General features: G+C 44.4%; 1 protein-coding gene across 1 annotated transcript in view, besides 21 other annotated features; it reads left to right on the forward strand.

Moving 5' to 3' along the window:
- The window catches only part of Ir41a (Ionotropic receptor 41a), a gene marked incomplete at its 5' end in the record, with an annotated part of 104437 nt that overhangs the window by 58484 nt on the left and 19189 nt on the right, over nucleotides 1-26764 (forward strand). The window lies entirely within an intron of this gene.
- Nucleotides 256-1086: a mobile genetic element.
- Nucleotides 1133-2373: a mobile genetic element.
- Nucleotides 2834-4791: a mobile genetic element.
- Nucleotides 5063-5149: a mobile genetic element.
- Nucleotides 5074-7500: a mobile genetic element.
- Nucleotides 6493-7494: a mobile genetic element.
- Nucleotides 7505-9243: a mobile genetic element.
- Nucleotides 9270-10313: a mobile genetic element.
- Nucleotides 10314-10346: a mobile genetic element.
- Nucleotides 10611-10673: a mobile genetic element.
- Nucleotides 11396-19011: a mobile genetic element.
- Nucleotides 14509-17563: a mobile genetic element.
- Nucleotides 19167-19729: a mobile genetic element.
- Nucleotides 19732-20041: a mobile genetic element.
- Nucleotides 20172-20308: a mobile genetic element.
- Nucleotides 21333-22498: a mobile genetic element.
- Nucleotides 22739-23423: a mobile genetic element.
- Nucleotides 23451-23715: a mobile genetic element.
- Nucleotides 23756-23972: a mobile genetic element.
- Nucleotides 23973-25671: a mobile genetic element.
- Nucleotides 26263-26309: a mobile genetic element.

The following is a 26764-nucleotide window of genomic DNA, read 5'->3' on the forward strand; positions in this document are numbered from 1 at the left end:
TGTGAATGGTTTTTTGTTTTTTGTATCGAAAAATTAATACTTTGAGCCACATATGTCACATATAATTTAAGTTTTTAATTTTTTTTTTTATGTATTAAGTAAAAATCCGTATATTATAATATTGTATCTTAACATCACAGGGTGCAGAAATATACTTAAGAATTAAAAACACTAAATGAAAATAAGTGAAGAAGAAACATAAATGAAATGTTTTTATCCAATTGTCTGTGCGAAGCCTTGCCCTTTAAGTCGTCTCAGAGGTCGAGCGGGGATAAGACGTCTTGCAAGAAGACTGCTATGACTCGGTAATCTGTCACTGTATCGACTTGTTTGTCTCCCAATTAAACTTCTTCTAGCCGAATTGAGGAGTGTCCGGGATGAGCATTTTTAATTTTGAAGCATGGATTTGTTGTTTTCAGTGGGTTTATTTTTAGGTTTCACCGTTTACACCAAGCTGCCAGAGCATTAATATATTCTTGTAGTCCGTTAGCTGCCTCTCTTCTGCTGTCCCTAGAGTAATATACAACTGCGATGTCATCTGCATAGGTTGCCATAAGAGCCTTGTTCGGTGCTTCCATGTTTTCGAAACTCGTGCAAGTGTACAAGCAGTATACAAAGAGTATAGCAGCGGTTCGAGAACACTGCCCTGTGGGACTGTAGCTCTTATTGGATATATAGAGGAGAAGTTATTTCTCACCGTGATTATAAATTCTCGTCCTTTTAGATATGACTTTAAAATACAGAAGTAGGTCGCAGGTAGAAGGGTTTTTATCTTGCATAACAATCCAACATGCCATACTTTGTCGAAGGCTTATTGCATATCTATAAGAACCGCGTTGGAGTACTCGCATTCGCAGACCCTGTCTTATATAGTCGTTGATCCGATTGGCAATAAGTCTCTCCCATAATTTAAGAAGGAAGGGTAAGAGGCTTATAGTCCGATACGACTGAGGATCAACTTCTGGCTTCCCAGCCTTCTGGATCATCAAAGTAACAGCCAGTTTCCACTGTTTTGGAAACACTTGGACCCTTAAAATAGTATTGAAGATTATTGCTGTATAGATTATCACTTGTATAGGTAAAACCAACTAGATACCTTTGGCCACAAGATACCTTACCTAGATACTTTTTTCACCTAGATACCTTTGGCCAGAAGAGAGTACTGACAAATACCACTGAAATACCTTTCTTCCATTCTATTTGTTGGTGGACAGTATATCGCGCTAAATTCCAAATCTCCCAGACCGGTGGAGACCGAACTGAATTCATCTGAATAGTTCTCGTTTCAATAACTCTTTGCAGGAAATGACGAAGAGAACTCCTCACCAGTACTGCTGCTCCTCCCATTATTATGGTTAAAAGCTATACCCGTGTATCTTAACTGTGCCCCTCGATGAGTGTGATCTCGTTTAGGAGAAATACCATTTCCATTCCAGATAAGAATCTTCAGAGGGTTCATTGCGGGGTAAAGCGTTTCTATGGAGTTGGTGAGCCGATGAATCCCCAGTCCGTTGTTTCAGCATATTGGCCATTTCAAAAACCATTTTTTCCACCCGTTCGAGTCAGCTTATTTTGTTATTGTTGCTCCTGTAGCTGCTGCTGTAGCCACGAAGCTGTTGCTGCAAATTCATTTATTGTTCCTGCTGCTGTGTTCAATATTAATTGGACATTATGGTTTGTGGCACTTTTTTCTAACCTATCTTGCTTAGGTTGTTTCTTCTTTATAGTGCCCATTGATCGTCGATACTCCGAGATACTCCTGGTACCACTGGCAACCTTTGTAACTTGCCGTGTGATTTCCTCCACAGTGTATACAGATAGACGCATAACTTGGTTAAGTGATTTTCAACACAGCAAGCACAATTGGAATGACGACGACAAGATTTAGCTGTGTGGCCGAATTCCTGACAACGTATGCATTAAGCAATTTTCGATGATTTACGCATTCTTTTTATCCGCACCTTCTGTCGGCAAAGTGAGTTAATTTCGTATATGTCATCAATTTTTGCACACGGCTTTATGTTAATAAAGAATATATTAAGTTGTTTTCTCTGTTACTCCAGGATCTTGTGTTATGTACTTGTAGAACATCAAAGTTGGCGATAATTTCGTTGGTTAGGGTGCTATGATGACGGCACAACTACTATTCTGTGATGCTTCTCTGCCTTCATTTGGTACGTATGGAGTTCTATTCCCGAACTATGCAAAAGATTAACAATGGCTCTACAAGTTTCAGCGTCTTTGAAAAATATTCTCACCGTTTCCCCTTCATTGACCTTAACTGTTAAATTATCTAGGCTCTTATCCGTAATGACCTTAAAGGGATCATTAAGGTTGTTAAGGCTCAGTACTATTTGCGGTGGTTTTGATTGTTTATAAGAATTCAGCTTATCAGTATACTGTTGCGGGCTCTTGGATGTCTCATTTGGTACACAGTCATCATTGGGAATATTCGAATGCGACTCATGCACACAAGGTGGCAGCGGCGTCATTACAAACCTGTGGAATTTATATACCATCACTGGTTTTGTCCAATTCCATGTCTAGCATGGCAAACATATTGTTTGTGTTTGCCTTCCTAATTGTTGATGAATATGGCTCCAGTTTCGCAACTCTGACAGCTTTTTAGAGCTAAGGTTGGGTTATAAGGGTTGTCTTCCTCTTCCCCTCTTTCGAAAGAAATATTTGCGCTTTAGACAATCTAGTAGAAGCTCTTTCATTAGAGCTCGGCCTACTGATTTCTGCAGTTGTTGTAGATGTACTATTACAAGTACCACTTGTATATGTTATTGTCGTAGTTATTGTGCTTAGGTTATGAAAAGTGTTGATTATTTAGTGGCGACTGAAGCTGTAAAACAATACAGCTCCCGATAGATAAACATTAGGAAGCGTTCGCTCAGCTGTGACATTCGAATAGGGTCATACTAAATGCAGTGAAATGCGGGAATATACTAAACGGGATGCAACCCTTATCAGCTGCACCCGAGAAGTTTTGGGATAATTTGGTTATCAGCTGATCGTGATTTCAGTTATATATTTTTTTTAATAAAATAGTCGTGGAGTCAAGTCGTGAAAAGTTCGTGTTGTTGTTAGTGCTGAAAGATTTTGTTAGAGTGAGTTTTCCTAGTCACAAAACGGTGCGAGGACTAAGTTTTGCGTATGTTTTCCAGGCAGAAATTTAATTTGGAAAAATCTTCGTTGGCGCAGCCATCGCTCAGCAGCGCCACCGCCCAAACCACAAGGTTCGACTGGGGCAGTCACATGTTAGTGAATATCGGGGGGAAAAGTGATCTGTTAGTTGACGCGAAGGCTGTATATGTATGTATAATTTAAAGAAAACCCCAAAGTAAAGTTAAAAGCTCGGGAAAAAAGCGGGGTTATGAGACAAGAATACACAGTGAGAAGTTCCTGATGAAGTGAACATATAAAAAAAGCTAAAATATATATAAAAATCCTCGATGGACCCTGTCTGACTTAACCCTACATAGGAACAATTAAAAATCACCGTGAGCTCTTAAATTTTCGGGTACTATTTGGAAAAAAATCTGTTTAAAGTCTATGTGTTCGTACATTTTCAAAGTATTCGATGAAAATGCCACGCCTTAATTTCACCTCATCTGCGCCGGGAGATCAATATTTCGAAGTTAGATCGAAGCAAAAAAAATTTTGAGTGAGTTTTATTTACAAAAAAAAATATTATTGGAAGCGACCCACAAAACATACTAAGAAAAATTACAACAAGATATCAAATGAATAGAGAACAAAATTTTATTTATTAATTATACAGCGCCAAAAATCATGAAAGAAAAATATGAAAAGTAAATAAATTTATAATTTTTTTATTTATTTTTTAACTTTGCTTTCCATATGAAAAGAAAACGGAAAATTCGAATGAATACACTACGAACAATTTATTGATCCCTAATGGTGTGGCAGAAGTAGACAATTAAATATAAATGAAAAAAATCTAACCAAATTTACTCGCAACCCACTCTCTTACAGTTTTTGATTTTTTCTTTTTCAATTAATGAAAGTGATTTAATAAAAATAATATTTAATGGAACAAGAATATAGAGAAGAGAACTACACTGGAAGAACTGAATTATAGGAGAACTTAAATAAATAATTTGTTCCCCTCTAAAATATATTTAGCAACCTGTACCCTTCGCATGCATTTAATTATAACTTTTTTGAATAACTTCCATAAAAATGCTTTTTGAATTTACGCCAAAATAACCTTTGCCTTAAGTTTCCTAAACTTTCTTATGTTTGCATTTATTTATGTACTTATTTTTATTTATTATGTACTTATTATTAATTATAAATATTGTGTTTAATTATTGGTCACCACCATGAATACAAAAAAATGAATTTCTAAAAACTTAAATACTGAACTAGGGTGATGTTTCTCCGGACATAGGATACCAAAGGGGCCACTAGAGCCATGCTCTTAAGGAAAGTGGTCATAGGTAGGGTAGGGCAATCCGCCAACACGATTACACCGGTGTTTCGCAGGGAACAAATTCTCAAGCTTTTCTTTCTCTGCTAGAACTGTCTCCTTCCGAAAATATTAATTTGCTTCCTCCGATTTTGTATACTAGCGCCTTTATTCTTTAGTTTCAAGAACGCTCAATTATTGATCTTATTCATTGATGTCTGTAGAGAAAAGGTATCTCTACGAGCAAGACCACCACACCCAACGCCATGAGCTAGAGCCGGACTGTAAAGCGTGCACCCGCAAGTTCAGGTTCCCTTGCCTTCCATTAATTTATAACGGTACACGTTAGAATTATGCAATAACCCCATCCGTATCTTCTGTGTTGATTTACCAGCTACTTGACGCATTTCTTCATAATTAATCGGCTTATTACTAAGCTGAAAGTAGGAAGCGCGTTGCTTTTTGTGTCTCTAATGCGGCTATTTTTAGCACACGCAGAGTATACTGCATATCAAAAAAGCTGAGGCTAACAGAATTTCGTTTATCCGCGACACAACCGATCGCATTGAGAGCAGATTAGAGTCGTGCCATAGCTTTGCGCAGCAATCACGCGAGCTAGTAGAACAGCTGATAGCGTTGCCAACTTGGCGAAGTGGGTGATCTGGAGAGGGAGGCGCTGCTAGATCAACGGTGCTATCAGTGTTGTGTTGCCAAAATTAAATTTAAAATGAAACTGTTAAAATTTAATTTTACTATACCTACCATCTGAAAAGTGCCAAAGGATTGCAGGCTGTCATTAAAGGATTAGAGTTATGCTACTCTCAGAGACTTTACCGAAAAGTACAACTTTCAAATACCAGGATATAAATTTTACTTTACGAATCACCCGGATGGCAAGGCCCATGGAGGCATACTAATACGAATGCGAATTAAGCACCACCTTCTTGGTAATTGGCAAGAAGACTGCTTACAATGTACCTCTATAAACCTCCAATGCCATAACGGTGCTCTCACTCCGGCTGCTGTCTATTGCCCACCTCGCTTCACAATCTCTGAGAAAAAATTCACAACACTTTTTGGTCACTCGTTTGGTGACAGGTTTGTTGCAGATGGCGATTGGAATGCCAAGCACATGTACTGGGGATCTCGGATAGCGAATCCTAAAGGAAAACAGCTGTACATCGCAATCTTCAAACCGCAACACAAACTTAACTATGTTTCCCCGGGAGCGCCTACATACTGGCCAGCAGATCCCATGAAGCTTCCAGATTTGATTGACTGTGCCATCACAAAAAGGATATCTCACACAATGATTACAGCTGAGGCACTTCCAGAACTCTCATCTGATCACTGTCCGGTAATCTTTCATCTTTTTCATCGACTACAACACATCGAGCGACCGTGTAGGCTTACAAGCAATAGGACCAACTGGGCGAGGTAGAAAAAATATGTTGTTCCCATACCGGCTTTTCTAGCCCTTGGAAACCGAGCAAGACATTGATCAGTTTGCTGGTGATATAGAATCAATACTTTTCGCAGCAGTAAAAGCGTCAACTCCACAAGACAACCATGCATGCAGGATAAAGTTTAACAAGACAAGTAGAGATACTGAACTGCTTGTGCTTGAAAAACGACGACTTCGAAGGGAGTGGCAGGAGCACAGATCATCTGGCGCAAAGAGTAAATTAAAAGCAGCTTCTCGCAGAAGCGGACGCACAACTATGATACATCGAGAATCTCACGCCCACAGGCACAAAGAACTCGTTATGGAAAGACCACAGGAACCTACAGGCACCAACAGAAACGGTTGTACCTCTCCGTAACTCTTCCGGAAACTGGCCTCGCAGTCAGACCAAGACAGAGCAAGAGTCTTCGCTGATCATCTTAAAAAAGTATTTAAACCAAATCCAGCCACTAACTCATTTACTCTACCGCCTTTAACTGCATTTGACTTAGCACCACAGGATCCTGTAGAATTTCGGCCAATCGAGATAACGAAAGTCATTAAAGAGCAACTGAAAAGTGGAAAATCGCCTGGTAACCGTAGGCCGTAATTGATGGACAGTGCATTGGTGGGCAGTCCCCCTGATCGCAACGACCCGTTCAGGAGGAGCTCCAGACTCTCCAGATCCCCCACTAGTCGGTAACCCGACTCAGGGTGACGGAATCTCGGTTCCGGCGGTGGCAAGGGTTTAGCAAACAGGCCTCCAGCCGTGGCTGACTAGCGACTGCAGTGCTGCTGCAGAGGTGATGAACTTCGCTCCGGCAACAGCTACCACCGAGACAAGTCAGAAAACGAAGCTTAGGAAGCTAGGATCGGACCCGAGCCTAAGCGAACTGGGCAGCCACGTACGCAAAATCCGGAGAACGCAGCAAGGTAAGCTGTTGCTCGAAGTATAGGGAAAAGCATCGGAAAGCGTTCCCAAGTTTAAGAGCGATCTTAAAGCGGCGTTCAACGACTTGACCTCTGTGCGAACTGGAACGCAAAGAATCCGGAGGATGTCAGAATGTCCTTCGCAGAATGCGGAATGGGACGCAGATAGCCTCAGTGTTGTTGAACGCTACCGTTGCGATAGCGGTCCTGAAACAGGGCACCTTAACCGTTGGATGGTCAAGGTGTCGCATTACCCAGGACGTCCGGCCCACGAGATGCTACAGGTGTCTTGGCTACGGCCATCGAACAGCAACCTGCAAGGCATACTGTTGCAATATGGCTTCCGGAAAGAAAAAAGTACCCTGGACGCTCTCTCGGCCGTGTGTGACATCGCCAAGACCGCTTATGCTGGTGATAGATGGCTAGGGGGCAGGAAGGAATACTGCGCAATATGGACGTAAAGAACGCCTTCAACACCGCCAGATTGCCCGTAATCCTCGGTGCCATGAACCGTATACTCCCGGAGTATCTGAGAATAGTCGTTGGCAGCTACTTTAGGGACCGGGTCCTATAGTACGAAACCGAAGCCGGCCCAAAAAGACGATGGGATCTTGGGCATCAAAAGGCTTACGGGAGTAGAGCTGCACTGTTTTGCTGACGATGTGGCAATCACAGCAGTCTCAAAAACTACGACAGGTGTCTTGGCTACGGCCATCGAGCAGCAACCTTCAAGGAGACTGATAGGGCGTGGACACAAGGCAAAGGGGTGTGTTGCAGCACCAAAATGCCTGATCTGCAGTAGCGCCGAGGACAGAAAGCACCCGACGGGTAGCTTTGCGTGCCCGACTTACACGGCGAGCCTAACAGAAGCCAAGAGCCACCATAATGCACGCCCATATTAACGTAATACAGCTAATCATACAGTTAATCATTGCGCAGCAGCTCAGAGCCTCCTGGCTCAGACTGCGGCGGAGCGCAATGTAGACATCCTTCTAAGCGAACCTTACGTCACTGGAACTGGAAGTCCAGGAACTGGTTGCATCACCTAAGAGGGGAATTGCATATGCAAAGATAAATCACGAGCAGTTCGAGACTTTCTGGAGGCTCTTGTGGACAATGCGAGAGGGCGAAGCCTGAAGATCATTGCTGGTGATTTTAATGCCTGGGCAGTGGAATGGGGCAGCAGTGTATCCAACCCCAGAGGCCGAGCAGTGATAGACGCTATGGGAATGCTGGACCTGATACTGCTAAACGATGGACGGAAGCCGACGTTTAACAAAGGTAGGGGTACATTATCGTCCATCATCATTCCAATCGCAGGGGTGGAAGATAAATGTAAGGAAGATAAATGTGAAGGATCACGCGAGTTACGCCAGCAAGAAGGCAGCAGTCACAGCCTCTTCATTGCCTAGGCTTATGGCCCAACGTCGGTGGCCCTAGATATACGCCCCGGAAACTGCTGCTGGCGATAGCAGAGGCTTCGCTGCTATACGCTGCACCAATCTGGACCATTGCCACTAGCAGGGGTTCATACCTGAAAGGAGCGCGGTCGGTGCTACGGTCCATGGCACTCCGGCTCATTAGAGGTTTCTGTACCATATCCAAAGCGCGGTGCTAGCACTGCCAGACCTCCCGCCAATTGATCTGGAGATCTAGGCTCTCAGCCTAATGCGGGGTGGGGCTTCCAGTCTTGAGGCACACGAGTGGATGCTGGGTGAGTGGCAGAACTGATGGCAAACGTCGTAACGGGGGTGGTGGTCACACCAGCACATCCCTGAGTTGACGGCCTGGGCAGAGTGTCAACACAAATGCCTTGACTACCATCTAACCCAGGTCCTCACGGACCATGGATAATTTCGGGCCTATCTACTCAAGGTTCCGCCACGCAGAGTCAGCCCAATGCTTGTTTTGCGTCGATCATGAAGAAATAGCTGATTACTTGCTAATGCACTACTCCAGGTTTCCGGAGGAGAGGGAGCAGCTTAAGACGCTGTCAGGTACCCCGTTCAGCCCTAGTGGCCTCTTCGCGGTTATGTTGGCGAACAGAGAGGCGTGGGAGCTGGGTCACAGAATAATCATTAATATGATGAAACGAGTCCGATCAGACGAGATGGTCAACAGAGTGTGGTGGCAAACGAAAAATACTACCTCAGCGTTCCCGGCTTGTCGTAAAAGTCGACTAAAGGGTGGAAGAAGGAGCCCTCATGGACTACAATGAAGGAAGGGGGTGCGACTTGGCCTCACATCCTGCTCACCGCATTCATACGTTGACTGGTGAGCAAGCAAGGACTGCAGAGCACACCGAGGTTTTTGTTTTAGTTCGTAGGCATAATCCCAGTAGAGTTTATGAATCGTGCATGCCACCTACTGACGGTAGTTGGTATCTTTAGAATATTTTAATTTTACCTACCGTAAGTCGAATAAATAAAAATCCAATCGCAGGCACCTCCCGCCTTAGCGGCACACTTTAAATCCGGGACTCTGGCGACCAAGCTGTAGTGGTATATCTCCCACCGTCGCAACTTTCCCCTGCTCACCCACCTCACCACAAATAGAAATCCACCATCAGATAAGTCCTCGGCTCGTCAGCGCAAAGTGAGCGAACAGTGAGAGTGAGAGACAGGCCTGCGCCTGTTCTCTTGACCAGCCAAGCAGCAGCAAAATAAAAACCCATTCAGTGCCTGAGCCAAGTTGGCCGGCGGAATGGTCTGCGTCTCAAAACCGGGGGAAAGGTATCAAGCCGCAAACCTAGCAGGAGGTATAAAATGCACATCCACATATGGAAATCCACCATCAGATAATCCCGAGGCTAGGGCACGGATTCTGAAGGCCCTACCAAACATTCTCCCCAAGCCCGCACCGACGGCGCCACACCGTCGGACCAAGCAATGCAACAAGTGCACCTACAACGGACGAAGAAAACTTGGTGTTCGGGAAAAGGTCAAAGGTCCAAAGGACCCCACCCCAGAACCCAAGCGATGGCACCCCCAAGAGGCCATTAGAAGCGACATCCCACTATCAGAGCCCAACCAGCAAATGACCCCCCAGCTAGAAATCGAGGCTGCCGGAGGCGGAGAATTCGCATGTCGGACGCACCACAAGAGCCGATGCTAGCCCACAGACCACCCCTAAGCGACCCTACAGCTACGAAGAACCGAGTAATGGCAAGGATGGTCCCAAACCAAAGAATCGCACGGCGATTCAAGCGTGGCAAGCTGAGGGTAGGATAGTCCCAATGTCTGATCAAGGAACTGGAGCCCCGCCAAAGATGCTTCAAATGTCTGGAGGAAGGGCACATAGCGGCCCATTGTAGAAGCGCCGTAGACAGAAGCCAATGCTGCTTCAGATGCGGATCCGCGGGACATAAGGCCGCTGAGTACCCCAACGAGGCTAAGTGCTTTCTGTGCGCAAGCAGAGGAAGCCAAGCGACCAACCACCAAGCAGGCACACGGAAGTGCCCATTGGCGGACAAAGGAGCACCAAACGCACAACAATGATGCGAAACTTCAACATTTATCTGGGATATCGATAGATTCAATTTAAATTTAAAAATTGTTCCAAAGTGTGCTCGTGACCGGACTGCTTTATGGCGTTAGAGTGGGCGTGGCAAAAAGTTTTTGTGCGGTTTGTGGGCGTAAGAGTGGGCGCGACAACATTTGTCAAAAAACTTGCCCTGCGTCTATTTCTCTAGAATCAGTATGCATATATAGCTTTAAAATATTATAGTCAAGGCATTTATTATTAAATAATGTTGTAGTAGTAGTACATGTTGTAGTATAACGAAATTAACCAAAATTCTTCGTTTCTTAGATCAAAATTGATTTCGGCTTCAAAATCGCCTTCTAGCACAAGTACGCACACATGCACAATTACTAATTTTTTTTTTTAGCATTTAATTTTAATTTTAGATCTTAGGAGCAGGAGAACACAAATACCTAAAGCGGTTAGTAGAAACAGTCGAGCCAATAGTCGGCAAAGGTGGTCCCGGGAAGAGCGTTGGCCTGAACTAGAGGACAAAAAATCCTGGCCCATAACATCCTAAGTCTCATACGAGCCGGAACAGGATCCGTTGTCAAGGACGAAGCGGGACAATAAAGGAAAGACAACGAAGGAGCAGCACCGCTCAGCAAACGGCGATGACTGTATGAGTCCTCTGTCGAAGTGTCGGAAAAGAAAGTTATTCTAATCTGAAACTTCTTCTCCTTGGTCGCGCAATCACACAAATCATAAATTGGGTGGGATAAACACACAAACACTCTGACCCAGCCCTTGCAATTCGTAGAGAGCAGAACCGACGAAAACAGTTCGTTACATTATCGCCGTGGGATCATGCCGAATAGGAATATGGTTATTGAAAAGAGAACTTGAACTTTGGGACCATTTCAAATAAATTATTTTATTGTACGGAATAAATGGTCAAGGTTGGGCGGTCTACTACTAGTTGTTATAACAACAGCAATGTCAACAATTTTCAATTCGCCTTGTTTTAAAAAGTTTCCTTTCTCGATCGTCCCAATTCTTTCCTTGTTTTGTTCTTTTGGATTTGAGTGCGCTTATTTTCGAAGTTTCTATAGCACGCGATTTTTTTTTTTTTTTTTTTTTTTTTACTTTGCTTTTATTTATTGAATCTTCTTGTATAAGAACTAACAATAAGTTTAAAAATCTTAACTATAACAAGTATTTTTTGAACAGTTGTATTATTTTTCCAACTGTTCTATGATTAAACGGCACTAATTCGCTGGGTTGGTAGGTCCTTTCGCCGGAGACGGGAACGGCTGCTGAGCTGGATTAGACCTCGCGCTAGGTGGTTGGGGTGCGTGTAAAACTTGCTATGGTATTTTTCTTTAAGTTCCGTGATTGCGTTGGTAACTGATGGGATATTAAAGTCTCTTTGGATGTTTTCACTCCGAACGTACCAAGGTGCCCCAGTGATGGTTCTCAGAATCTTTGATTGTGCTCGCTGTATGATTTCAATATAGCTGTTGCTGGCGTTGCCCCATAACTGTGAGCCATCTAGGCTGAGCGGACAACCAGAGTTGATGAGCCTGTGTAAGTTGTTGGCTTTGAGTTTAAGTTGGGTTTTTTTGGCTTCAATGTGCCTGCGCCATGTGAGTCTTCTGTCAAGGTGTACTCCTAGGTACGCTACCTAATCTGCTTTCGGGAGTGGTATGTTGTTCAACAAGAGCGGAGGACAGTCTTGTCTGCTTAGCGTAAACGTCACGTGCGTGCATTTTTGCTCGTTTACTTTTATTCGCCAGTCAGAGAGCCACTTCTCAATGTCGATGAGGTACAGTGCCAACTGTGCTGTAGCTTGGATAGGGGACCTTGAACGGCTAAGGATAGCTGTATCGTCGGCAAATGTGGATACCGTTGAGCGACTATTTGTAGAGATGTCGGCTGTATAGATGAGGTATAAGGTTGGCCCAAGAACGCTGCCTTGGGGGACTCCAGCCTCAATTGTATGATCAGTGGAAGTGGCAGTGTTGCATCGCACTGCAAACTTTCTGTCATAGAGGTAAGACTTTAGAAGTTTGTGTGTGCTTTCGGGTAGGGAGGTTTTAATTTTAAACATTAGGCCGTCGAGCCAGACTCTGTCGAATGATTGGGATACGTCTAAAAATGCAGTTCTTATTTCCGTTGTAATACGATTCACCTGTTCAATGGTTCCATGGCTTTCGCGAAATCCAAATTGGTGGGCTGGGATTATATTGTGGTATATCAGATGTTGATTAAGTCGGATCAGCAGGCATTTTTCGAATAGTTTCGAAATAAGTAGACTTATTGGTCTGTAAGATGAAGCGACTGTGTGGTTCTTACCAGGCTTTGGAATCATTATGATAATCGATGATAATTGGTGATGGCATTAAAGAGCTTGGTTATGTAGCGAACTGCAGAATGTGGCAGCTGGATGATCATTTCCGGTGTTATAAGGTCGCATCCGGGGGATTTTTTCGGGCTGAGATTGTCTTTGATTATTTTAGTTACTTCTTTAGGACGAAACACAATTGGGGTGTGTTGCTGGTGGCGGTTTACGGGATAGGACGGTAGCGCGAATGTGCTAGTAGCCTGGTTTGGCGTGAACACATTTTGTAGGTGAGCGGCAAATGTGGTGGCTCTGTCTTCATCACTACGGGCCCAGCCACCTGAGGAATTCCTTATCGGCAAAACGGTTTCAGTCGGTGGGCGAAGAGTTGAGTGGGCTCGACACAGTGACTTTTGTTTTGTGCCTGTTGGTGTGAGTTGCTCTATGTATCGGCGCTGATGGTCGTCCTCTTCTTGTTTCAGAGCGTTGGCCAGTTTCCGTGCGGCTACTTTTAGCTTTTGTTTTGCAGTTGGGGATCTGGAAGATTGCCATTCTCTGCGTAAGCGTCGTTTTACGTGGACGAGTTGCTCGATTTGTACGTTGGTCTTTTTTGAATTAATTGTATTATTTGTTATTTTGCAATGCACACGTGCAGCTCTCTATATCAGATTCAGTATTGAGTTTTGGGCTTAGCTCAATATGTGAACTTATATATTTTTTATACCTGAGCCAGTTTGTTATGTGAGAAGTCAATCTGAATGGTGGCTTCACGTTTTCTGAGTACCGGCGGAGGTGAATTAGTACAGGCGAGTGATCAGATGACAGATCCGGCAGACATTCAGCTTTAACCAGACTGCGGGAAATATTTTTCGTAACTGCGAAGTCGATCAGGTCAGGCAGCTTATTGAGGTCTGATGGCCAGTATGTAGGACTCCCGGGGGAAACATGGTCAAGTTTATTAGTGGCTTTTATTATAGTCTTATAAAGCTGTTTTCCATTTGGGTTCACAAGTCGCGATCCCCAGTGAGTATGTTTAGCGTTGTAGTCGCCTGCTGCAATGAAGTGTGGTCCTAGTGCTTGGAAGAAATCCAGGAATTGAGCTTCTAATACTGTGAAAGGGGGGGGGGGGGGGGACAGTATACGGCCGCTAGTGTAAGGAGAGTGTTGTCATCCAGCTGAATGTTGATAGATGTGGCCTGAAGATGATTTTCCGCAAATTCTTTGTAAAAGTGGTGCTTCATACGGTTCCTTATGAGTATGGCGGTGCCACCGTGTGCTTTTCCGTCGGGATGAGTTGTACCGTAGAAATGGTACTCTCTTATTTGAAAATTGTATTTGCTTGTGAGATGAGTTTCCGAAAGAAGCATTATGTCGATATGCTTCTCTTGTAGGAATTGAGCTAGCTCAAGTTTGCGCTGTGAAACGCCATTGGCGTTCCACGTAGCTATGAGTAAGGTAGCCATTATTTATTTGATTGTTGGGCTACAAGCATTTGTATCAAAAGGTTTTGATTACGCATCATGTCTTGAATGGTGGTCTTCATAAATGTCATAAATTCCATCATGGTCTGTTGTAAGGCTTGCATCATAGCTTCAGTTTTTGTTTCCTGCTGCGCAGCTGGGTTATAGTTTTGTTGTGTGTCTAATTTTGTGTGCACTTTATGTGGAGTTCGGGAATTTTGGGTTGGAGGCGTCATACCTGATTTTAAAACGTTAGCAAATGTTGTCTTGTTAGTGTTGGATGTAGGCCAGGGAGCAAAACTTGCTGCTTTCGAGAAAATTACTTCAGGATTTGTCTCTGATGGTATCAGCGTAGCTGTTCCTTGGTGTGCCCGCGCCGTGTTCATTCTTTTGTGAAGACGGATTTTCAGCTCTTTGTAGATTGGACAGCCCCTTTTTTTTTTTTTATTATTTGACTTACGGTAGGAAAATTAAAATCTTCTAAAGATACCACCTACCGTCCGTAGGTGGCATGCACGATTCATAAGCCCTATTGGAATTATGCCTACGTACTAAAACAAAAACCTCCGAGTGCTCTACAGTCCTTGCTCGCTCACCGGGACTGCCAGTCAAGGTATGACTTCGGTGAGCAGGATGTGAGGCCAGGTCGCACTCCCTTCCTTCAGTGTAGGCCCCCATGGACTCCTTCCACCCTTTAGTCGCCTTTTACGACGAGCCGGGGACGCTGAGGATGAATTCTTCGCCCGCCGTCACCCAGGACACCAGTTTGGGCTTAGACATCCACTCTGTTGGCCATCTCGTCTGATCGGACACGCTTCATCATATTAATGATAATGTTGTGTCCCCGCTCCCAAGCCCCCCTGTTCGCCAGCATAGCCGCGAACAAGCCACTAGGGCTGAACGGGGAACCTGACAGCGTCTTTAGCTGCTCTCTCTCCGCCGTGAACCTGGAGCAGTGCATTAGCACATGTTCTGCTGTTTCTTCACCGTCGACGCAGAACAAGCATTGGGCTGACTCTACGTGACGGAACCGGAGTAGATAGGCCCGGAAGCAGCCATGGTCCGTGAGGAACTGGGTTAGGTGGTAGTCCAAGCATTTGTGTTGGCACTCTGCCCAAACCGTCATCTCTGGGATGAGCTGATAAGTCCACCTCCCCCGTCGCGACGTTTGCCATCTGCTCTGCCATTCACCTAATAGCCACTCGTGTGCCTCTTGTCTGGAAGCGCCACTCCGCATTAGGCTGAGAGCCTTGATCTCCAGATCAATCGGCGGCAGGCCTGCCAGCGCTAGCGCCGCGTCTTCGGATATGGTCCTGAAACCTCTAATGAGCCTCAGGGACATTGACCGTAGCACCGAACGAGCTCCTTTCAGGTATGAGACCCTGCCAGTGGCATTGCTCCAGACTGGTGCAGCGTATAGTAGCGAAGCCTTTGCTACTGACACCAGCAGTTTCCTGGCCGGGTGTCTTGGGCCTCTGACGTTGGGCATAAGCCTCGCCAACGAAGAGGCTGTGACTGCTGCCTTCTTGCTGGCGTAGCTCGCGTGGTCCTTGAACGATAGTCTGCGATCTATCATTACCCCCAGGTACTTTAGGGACTCTTGAGAGGTCACCTGTGTACCCTTGACGGAGACCAGCATGTTCTCCACCTTTTTCCTGCTGCTTAGTAGGACTGCTTCGGTCTTGTGAGCCGCTATTGCTAGCCCGGCTTTCTCGAGCCAGCGGATGGCAGCACCGATCGTAGAGTTGCATTTGTCTTCCAACCCTGCGATTGTTTTCGAGACAGCTGTGATTGCCACATCGTCAGCAAAACAATGCAGCTCTACTCCTACGGGCCTGTTGATGCCCAAGATCCCATCGTACATAATGTTCCATAGGATTGGTCCAAGTACCGATCCTTGGGGAACACCTGCCGAAACTCGGTATCTTTTTGGGCCATCTTCCGTATCGTACCATAGGACCCGGTCCCTAAAGTAGCTGCCAACGACTATCCTTAGGTACTCCGGGATCCCCATACGGTACATGGCCGCGAGGATTACGGGCCATCTGGCGGTGTTGAAAGCGTTCCTTACGTCCAGAGTCACAATTGCGCAGTATTCCTTCCTGCCCCCTAACCATCTATCACCAGAAATAGCGGTCTTGCCGATGTTACAAATGGCCGAAAGAGCGTCCAGAGTGCTCTTTCCTTTCCGGAAGCCATATTGATGGCTTCCCAGGCCGTTGATGCTCTCGGTGATTGCCTCTATTCTGGTATACAGGATACGTTCGAACAGTTTTCCTACTATATCCAGTAGGCATAGAGGGCGGTAGCTGTTTGCAGCATGTGCTGGTCCCTTGCCTTTCGGCAACAGGACTAGCTTCTGGCTTTTCCACCTTGTTGGGAAGATTCCGTCCAGAAGGCATTGCTGGAAGGTGGCCCTGAAGATTTCAGGTCTACCCAGCGCCACTGCTTTTATAACAGCTCCAGGAATACCATCTAGTCCAGGGGCTTTGTTGGGTTTGATGCGCTTGGCTGCCTCGGCGACTTCAAGTTCTGTGACGCACGGAAAATCTGGGGCAGGGGCTGCCTCTGTTGGCCTCCATAGTGTGGTCTGCTTTGGAAATAGCTCCCCTACTATGTTAGCCAGGACCCCCGGGTCGGATGGGGTTGCCGCTCTCCTCCTTAGCTTTTTGGTAACAAGCTTGTAGGCGAGGCCCCAGGTATCGCTGTCTACGCCATCCTGCAGCTCCTTAAACGACCGCGCTTTGGCAGTCGCGATGCCGTGCTTGAACTCTAGGCGTTTCCTTCTGAAAGCCTCCAAGAGTTCCGCGTGGTGGGTACTGCCTCTGGCTCGTTGCGCCATTCTCCTAGCCCTGAGGCAATCAGACCGTAGTTGGTTAGGTTAGTTAGGGAGGCGCTCCACCAGTAAACGGGTGGTTTGCGCTGTGCCTTATTTTTCCTTGGCATGATTGCGTCGCAGATTCTTCCCAGCATATTCATGAGGCCTGCCGCCATACTCTCTGCGTCCCCATTTGGGATTTCCAGGGAATTGATCTGATAGGCCAGCATGGCCTCATCGATCTTCCTGGTGTCCCATGCTTTCCCGACTGCTCTACTCTGCCGTCTCCTGGGCATTCCCTCCGGGGAGAGACTGAAGGAGATCAGGGCGTGGTCGCTCAGCGTCATGACGTCATGGACCATCCAGTTGTTGTTGTCTACTAGCCCTCTGCTGACAAAGGTAACGTCAATAAAGGACGTACCCCTATCGTTGTTAAACGTCGGCTTCCGTCCGTCGTTCAGCAGTATAAGGTCCAGCATTCCCATGGCGTCAATCACAGCTCGGCCTCTGGTGTTGGATGTCCTGCTGCCCCATTCCACTGCCCAGGCATTAAAGTCGCCGGCAATGACCTTCGGGCTTCGCCCTCTCGCATGGACCACGAGTGCCTCCAGAAACTCCTCGAACTGATCGGGGGTGTCGCTCGGCGGAGCGTAGCAGCTGTACATGTGCATTATTGGACAGCCCCTGTAGTTTGCTGTGTAATTGCCCCCACAGTTATTGCATTTTTTCTCGCATGCATTTTCTTTGTTAGTTTGACACTGTTTGGAGTCGTGGAGATCTCCACAGACTACGCACACCGGGCGAAGTGTACAATACGACCTCGTGTGGCCATACTCTTGGCAGTTTGTACATTGTACAGGAGCGTTACGTTTGTGCGGCTCTTCTACCGTGATCCTACGGTGAAGCTGGAGCTGGAGTTTGTAAATTGGGTGAACCTCGTTTTTTCTAGGAGGCTTGTTTTCTGGTTCAAGCTCAATCTTGAAGAGTGGTTGGGGCTGCCTGTTTCTGTTTTTGATATTGAACACGCTCTTGGCGTAAAATCCCTTTTCCTTTAGCGCCTCAGTTATCTCTTCGGGCGTAACATCAGACTCAATGCCCTTCCTGACTACTTGCAGGCCCTTGCTGCTTTTAAGCTGGTAGGTGTAGAAGCCTATTTTTTGTGCGGTAAAATAGTTTGTGACTTTTCTGTAGTTGTCCTCCGTTTTCGTCTGAAGTTTGATTTCAATGATAGTACCTCTTACGAGGGGAATTATATGAAAGCTATCTTTTCCAATAAGGCCAATCAAAGTATTTACAAAACCGCTTGTGCTCTTCTCGCGGATGTATATTGGCGGAGGCTTTGTTTTCTTCGGTTCGGTATCAACGGATCCCAGCGGCACGTCCTCAGCGGTATCTACCAGCAAGGCAAATCTGTTGGTATTTGCAGGGGCTACATTTTTGATCAAGGTAGAGTTGTCGCGTGTATTTTTCGGCTTGTTTCCCAAATCTGAATTTTCCGGGCTGAGCTTTCGCTTTATTGTAATGTAGCGGTCCATTCCAGTCTGCCAGGTCGACCCAGCTTTTTTGTTTACGTTTTCGTTTTGTTTTGCTGGTAGTGCAGCAGTACCGTTTATTGCTTGCGGTTTTGCTTTCGCTGACTCAGTCAGAGCGTGAGCGGGTGCAGCCGATGACGAGGTAGAGCGGGCTGTCGGTCCCTCTCCAGCTGTTGTTGTTGGAGGTAGCGGGGCTTCTGTCGGAGCTAATAGAGCGGGAGAGCAGGAGCGCGCTCTTTCTTGATTTGTTGGTAGAAGAAGGTTTCTTGGGCCATGGGTTATTGACCGCTCGATGTCTGCGTTTGGGGTTGTCGGTGAGACGTAGGAGAAGTACGCGTTGTTGCGTTGAATTGAAAGCCGGCGTTCGTCTGGCTCGCGCTGACGCTGAGCGCGAGTGTCGTTCTGACTCATAGTTTTATTATTTAAGATAACAAATCACTATATATTTAAGCGATCTTGCATCGCATAGAGCGTCTCTTTCGCTTTCGGATTTTTTATTTAGTTTATTTTATTTGGCGTTCACTTCACTCAAAACAACCGATTTTGTGCGGAGCTCGATAAAAACGTCTTCACACGTCGGCGATCGGGTAGCACGCGAATTTAAAAATATTTTTAAATACGACGCCAGCAATTCGAGTGTTACACTTATAGAAACCCATCGTCCCGATCGTGAGCATTGCCGGAAATACATTGTAATACAAATTAGGACTGAAGACAAATGTCAATTAAAAAAATTAAAAAAATCAAAATAAGAACATTATGAAGATATCCAACATCTTTCCTGCATTATAATACACTAGAGCCATATGCAGCCGTAGATATTTATCAAACACCACTAAATAATAAATCGCTATCATCACCCTTACACCCCAATAAAAAAAATATTTTTCAAACACGCCGACATGCTAACTTAAAATATCGACCACTTTGTAACATCTGTCGAAACAATGCATTTTATTACAATATCTTTAGATAACTACCCCATTATCAAATTCAACAATCATCACCTGAATTGAGTTCAATTGTACCAATAAAGCGATGAAGATCATCTAATGGTGGACGGACTACGATAAGTTAATTCATTATATGAAGAGAGCGTATTTCATCAGCAATGTATTTCTTACGACCGTTTTTACTAACCGGAGTATCGCTATCGAACTGACTGAAAACAAATAAGGCTCACGGAACACAACTGACACGGCAGACGAGACACATAACGACACCGAAAAACCAGAGGTCAAATAAGCTACAAGCCTTGGAAAACCCCAATAAATAACAAATTAATACAAAGAAAACAACTTAAAGCAAGAAAGGATGCTATAGTCGAGTTCCCGACTAGTTCCCGAAGTGCTTTGGCAAATTGGCAAGACAAACAATAAGACAAAGAAAAATCAAAACATATTTCAAAAGTGTGTACGTGTCAATTTTGGTCTGATTGTGGGAGTGGCAACATTTGGAAATAAAGTTGCGCTGCGTCTTTGGAAGCGGCATGCTTAATCGCAACATTCTAGCATTTATCGTTCCTGAGATCGAGGCATTCATACGGACAGAGGGACATGGCCAGATAGACTCGGCTATTTATGCTGATCAGGAATATATATACTTTATATGGTTTACATACTTTTCAATGAACTGATATAACATTTTACTCTACGAGTAACGTGTTTAAACACAAGCCGCCTAAAATAAAAAACCGTTTGACGACAACTAAAATATAATTTGTATACAAATTTGAGTTGCATATTGATAGTTCCTGAGATATCGACGTTTATACGGACAAGCAGACAGACGATAGACAGACAGGGCCAGATCGACTCGGCTATTAATCCTGATCAAGAATGCCGGTCCTTCTACCTCTTACATATTTTTCAACGAATCTGGTATACCTTTTTATTCCACGGATATAAATATACCCAAAACTGAGACTTTAACTCACAAAAGCACAGTGCTAACTTACTTTAAAATGTTATACGAAATAATAATAGACATCTTAACCGACTGCTTTAGAAATTACCGTTATTAAAATCCTGGCACAACCATTAAGAAGTCACAATCCTTCAAATTAATTCGCAAATTTAACAGGCTGACTCTTTTTTACGCGGACAACCACGAGATCATTATCAAATCATATACCAAATTGCAATGCCCGTACAAGGTGCTAACCGATCAGTGGAAGAATTCCATCAAGCAGTTTACAATTATCTATCCCTAATCCTTAACAAGATCGGATGTATAGGATTAAGAAATGTACAAGTATATGGCTTTAAGGTTTTTTGTACGTGGGTTACAAGGCGACTTACATGAGGCCTTTATATCGTTATCGGGTACCTGTCAACAATACACGAGCTCAACTTAAAACATAGTTGCGCGAACCGGCCCGTTCCGCCGCAGCAATAAAAATAATGATTTTGAAAAGGTTTTAAGCAGACCGTTAACTACCGCATTTGTACAATTCCAGATAGAATCCATCCCAGTTTAGTACATTGACCAATCATGGTGCTCTAATGATTAATCGTTGAGTAATAATTTTGTTCAATAGATCTGTTACGAACAGGACAGCAATCCTGGCAAGGTTTTATTATCTCATTTTGGAAAGTCATACACAAATGACATGGGTGGCAGAATTTTTAACAACTTCGTTAAAATAGCGGACTCGAATCGATTCTTGCTTAAAAATCATGATCGAATTTTTAGTTAAATCCACGATTTCGATAACCCTAGATCATATACTTGGTTTCTCTTTTTCTTGTTGGGTACTCTCTGGTCTGGTCTCTGAGGAGTATTACACCTTCCCAAAAACCCGTGTGCAGGGCAGCGGCCTAGCAACAGTGAAGGCGTCTGGGCGGAGTCAAGGGCGGCCAGGTTGAACGGGAAATAATGAACCCCTGCAAACAGAGAGACCGTAAACTTGTACCCGGCCCGCCGTGCGCAAAATGGGAAAAACCGGCGACCTATAAGGGGACGGTGCAAGTGCAGCTCGAGGTAGTCAAAGACCTGGCGTAGATAGAAAGGACAGGGGAGTCAGTGGTCGGAAAAGATTACTGGGAATAGCGTTCATCCCATTCGAGACGGCACGGGGTTCAAGCTTTCAGTAATTCTTTCTGCCCAGAGGCTTCATGGCAAAGCTGGTGGACCAGGTCAGGCAGAGGAAGCAGCGAATATTTTAATGATTACATGGTGGACATGCAGACCCTAATGCGACCCTTAGAGATATCACAGAAGGAGTCGCTGGAGAGGATAAATGAAAAAACCACTCCATTCCTGCACATGTTTATACGAGTGCCGGCACCTGGATACCCTGATGGACCCGGCCGACGAATTCAAAGAGCTGGACACCCAAAGAGAACGATTCGATCTGGATCGGAGCACCAGCGAGATTTCCCACCAGCCGAATAAAACGCGGTGTGCAGGAGGTGCCAAGAGGAAACCGCGGCCCAGGCGTGTAACAACAACAACAGTCGAGGGCCGGACCCCAGCCTCAGGGTCCGCAAGGTGCTGGCCCTAAAAATTATATTATATAGTGATCGATATTATCGATATATGATCGATACAGGAGTACATACAAGAGTATGTGCGCGACTTGAAAGATGTGTTCCGACAGTACAGACGTTTTGTACCCGATTTTGTGACACTGGTACAACCTGGTGCATTCGAGGCCGTCAAATCCAGGCTGGTCGCCGACCCAATCCTGGCATGCCCCGACTTCACAAAGGCGTTTGTGTTTAAGACGGACGCCAGCGACTATGGGCTAAGTCGCTCCTCACACAGCAGTCCGATCAGAACCGGCTGGTGATATTCTACTTTAGTAGAATGGTAAACTTTTCGACCGTGGATAGTGGCCAGATATGGGTGCGCAAGGTTATGATAACGGAGAACGGATTACAGTTCACAAGCAGGGCGTTCGAGCGGTTTCTGGGGGAGTTGGGGTGCGCAATTCACAGGAGGCGATCTGAGGACATGGGACGGGAACTGCCCGGAGCTGCAGCTGCGGTTAACACAAGTTTGGCGGAGACCACTGGATACTCGCCGGCATTCATCGCGCAGGGAAGTAAGCCGAGTCTGCCGAATGCGTTATTCGACGATCAGACAACTGGGACGGGTGTAAACCGACGCCTGCAGAGAACGCGAAGAATCGGGGAAGATCTTTGAACTATAATCTCCGGAAACAGCCGTGGAAGCCCAAGGTGGGAGACACACTATGGTCTAAGGAGCACCACCTTTCTAAGGCAGTCGCTAAAGTTTCACGGGCCGTTCAGAATAAAAAATTCTCGTCACGATTTATTTGCATCCTGGAGCACGCGGCAACCAGAAAGGTAAAGATACCATCCAGAAATAGGGTAAACAGTTTCAGTAGAGGTTTGCACACGGCTTCCGCACAGAATCTGAGCACACAGCCAGGGATTGCGTCAGGACCTGGCGAATACACAGGCTTAACATGCTGAAGATCGTATAGCAGTGAGCTATGGTTTAGAATGGGACAAATTATTTGATTGTTGGATTTGATTATGTACGCGCACAATATAACTGTTTAGGTATATGCAATCTTGCGTAACCAAAGACGAAAAAAGAGGTTTATTTAGCCATTTCAAACTATTCGCTGTAGCGAACGAGATTTTGAACTAATGCGGTACGTACAAGGGAACGATAGCGAATGGTAGAATATTTGTATTGCGAACAGCAGTTCGGTAAGCCAAAGATGGAGGTGTGATAGTGAGTACAAGAGAGAGAATGGGGGGTTTGATAACGAAATTTATTGCTGCACACAGCAATGGTGGTGACACAGAGTTTAACTGTCTTCAAAATTGGCATTCTTACAAAAATATTTTTAGAAATTACTGGTTCCTGCGTGACCCGACAGAAAGGATAATTTGAGAGTCGGTATTTTACAATTTTGTATAATGTCTGGACTTTACATTTTTTATGTGTGCCAACTCTTTATTAAACCAATGATGTTTGTTATAGATAGACGGATAGTACATCGGAACGCAAAACAAAAAAATGAATTCGCTTGGTTGTCTTCTCTGAGTTTACGCCAGAAGGGCGCGAAGTTCTGTCCGGCAGTGAGAGCAGCCAGCGCTTGTGCGCGAGCTTTCGCTTTCTTCGCCTTCTGGCTCCCTCTTCTTCCAGCAAGAAAGTTCAGCACTCCGCGGTCCCGCAGCACTTTTTTGTTAGGTTTAAGTTAGTATTGATCACCCCGACCGTCAATGAAGTTCACGTGCAGTGAACTTTTAACCAAGCTGCCGTAATATTTGGATCTATCCGCCCCCTCCATTTCATGGTCCTTCGAGCCTTCGAGAGTTATTTAGATCCACCGGCCTTGGCAAGGGGGCAATTTGGTGCGGTTTTTGGGCGTTAGAGTGGGCGTGGCAACATGGGTCTCTAGAATCTGAATGCTGAAACTCAACCTTTTAGATTTTATGGTTCTTGAGGTCTCGACATTTATACGAACAGAGAGAAAGACGGACTTGGCTAGATCGACTCTGCCATTGATCCTGATCAAGAATATATATACTTTATATAGTCGGAAACGATTCCTTCTGCCAGTTATGTGTTTATTGAAATATTTTACTGGTTTTTCTGATAAATGAATAAGGTTGTTATTCCCTTCTTCTGTTGAGTAACTTCACTATGATGGTTTTCTTCAATTTTAATTCTCGGATGGAATTGATTGGACACCCTTTTTTAAACATTTGGTCATTGGTTTTGCTGCGTTTGTCTGCGTATTTTAGGATACCTTTACCTTTACCTTTACCTTTACCTTTACCTTTACCTTTTTCAACTTGGATATAAATCTATGGATTTTATTTTTATAGGGTTTGGTTTTATACCATTAGGGGTTACGATGTGCCCAAGAAAACAAACTTCCTTTTTAAAGAACTCACATTTATCTAGATGCAATTTTAAATTTGCTTCTGTAAGTTTTGAAAAAATTGGCTGTATGTGGATGTGGAAAAAATTATATTGTATCATCCAAATACACTAAACATTGTTTGTTAAACTAGAGTCGAAGGATATTATTAATGCACCTTTGAAAGGTAGCGGTCCAAAAGGCATTCGAATGTATTCATAATGTCCGCTTTTGGTGGAGAGTTTTAGATATTGATTCTGGGTCGATTTCTATTTGGTGAAATCCTTTTGCAAAATCAATGGTTGTAAAATATTGACATTTTCCTAATTTACCAAGGATTTCGTCCATGTTTGGTATTCGATATCTGGAAGGGATAGATATTTCATTGAGTTTTTTTTTTTATAATCAATTACTACTTTATATTTAATTTTTCCAGAAGCATTCGATTTTTTTGGTAACACCCAGGACCACTGTGTGGCGAATTACTTTCCCTAATTAATCCCTGAATAAGCATTTCATGTACTTCGTTTTTGACTTAAATTTCGCGCGTTTGAGCAAGAGGGATCTATCTTGAATAAATTGGGGGGGTTTGTTCTGTATCTAGTTTGTTTAATGGTATTTGTAACTGGTAGTTTGAAAAGTTTAATTTAAAAATACTATTGCTGGGCGAGGTAATTGGGCCATTTGATGTTAAAACGTCGCATCTTGTATTGTAAATAGGAAGACAAAATATATTTTTATTTATAATTTTTATGGTGGATCCTGTGTCTATTAGCCATTTGTATGTGTAACATATGATTCGGCTCTTTGTCAATTTGGACGGATCGTACCTGTTCTTCAAAATAACTGGGTTCAAATTCTTCAATGTTCGGAAGTCCCAGGGATCATGTTACGTGTCCATCCAACTTAGTTTCGATAACTCCAAGTAGAATTATCTGTTGTCACACATCGTTGGTTTGGTAGAGTAAAATCACGTAGTCCACTCTGCTTATGAAGGTATAAAGGGTTTCTGCATCACTCTTTATGGCAAGGCCGACGGCCTTCGGCAAGGTTGTTAAAGCTCGGTGCCAAGATTTGGGGGGCAAAAATTGTTGTGTTGTTCTTTTATTTTTATTTTGATTTCACTTATTAAAGTATAAAAGTTTGTTTAACTTAGCTTTCATAGTATTTTAGATGTTGGTGTAAATTGCTAGTTGCCTTTGGACTTTTGTTTTTAGTTTAGTAGTTCCACTTCCACTTTTTTGTTGGACAACCGAATTGGAATTATTTTCCACTCGAGGTTATTTTTTTCGGTTATTTTTGGTATCCTACCTACTGCGCCACTGAAATGTTTGTATTTTACTGAGTCGAACTAATGTCCCGTCAGTTGACAAAGGACAACGCAAAGAAATAAAAAATCGGAGAAATAGTTTTCACGTCTTTATTCATTTGATCTCAGTTAACTATATGTTAGTGACAAAAATCTTTCTTATACTGCCCTTTTGTTTACATTATTTCTGGAGCGAGATCGCCAGCTTGGCATTGAGCTAAGTGAAAATTTCGTCGAATATATCGTGCTATTCAAAGCTAGCGTACGAGCGGAAATAGACAAGCATATTGACAATTTTGCTCCGCATGCCACGTTTGCCGAGGGTGTCAAGTAATTGCAGTTATCCACAGCCTGAAACAGGTCGCCTGCATTACCGCATTTGACGCTCCAAAAATTCAGCGAAGACTCTGCTTACTGGACACACTTTTAATCGATGTTTATGAGTATTATAGACGGTCATCCGCACCTTACCAACACTGAGAAGTTGCAGCACCTAAAGTCTTGTTTGATAGATTCTGCGTTGGATACCATCCGATAGTCCCCAAGTTTGTTTCGCAGCGGAGCACATGGCCTTTCAATCCTCCTCAGACGCCAAAATTTGGCGGGCAAGCATCACCTTAAGAGAGTCATTGCAGATCGACGGCTCCCCTATGAGGAGTTGTCAACGGTGCTTATAAGCTTAGAAGCATGCCTTAACTCACGGCCGCTCTGCTCTCTCATATGCTGATGCTGACTATTTAGATGTACTCTCGCCGTCTCATTTTTTGATTGATGACTCGAAGTTGGCGTAACCGGAATGTCGACCACCGTCCAAGTCCTTCGTGGAAAATTTTCTAGTTCATCAAACAATGAAACGACATTTCTGTCGTCAAGACTGGTTAGCTAATCTACAGCAGAGGCCCAAGTGGTTACAGGAGGCTGAAGGTTTTCAGTTTAACGACCTTAACATCCGTTGCACTTGGAATGGCTGCGATAGTTCGAGTAGTAACTCTTAAAACCAAACAGGGTCATTTAAAACGGTCAGGGTCGAAACTGTGTCCAATACGAATCCGTTCTTAAGCGCTGTCACTTTCATTCCTTAATCATAATGAATTTCTTCTTGCGCACACTTTTTGTCTCATTTTCTCTAAAATAGATTCTACCCCACCAGCCAGGATGGATCGGATAAGCGATATGTCATGC

Source organism: Drosophila melanogaster, chromosome 2R, assembly GCF_000001215.4.
Source record: "Drosophila melanogaster chromosome 2R".
Lineage (NCBI taxonomy): Eukaryota > Metazoa > Arthropoda > Insecta > Diptera > Drosophilidae > Drosophila > Drosophila melanogaster.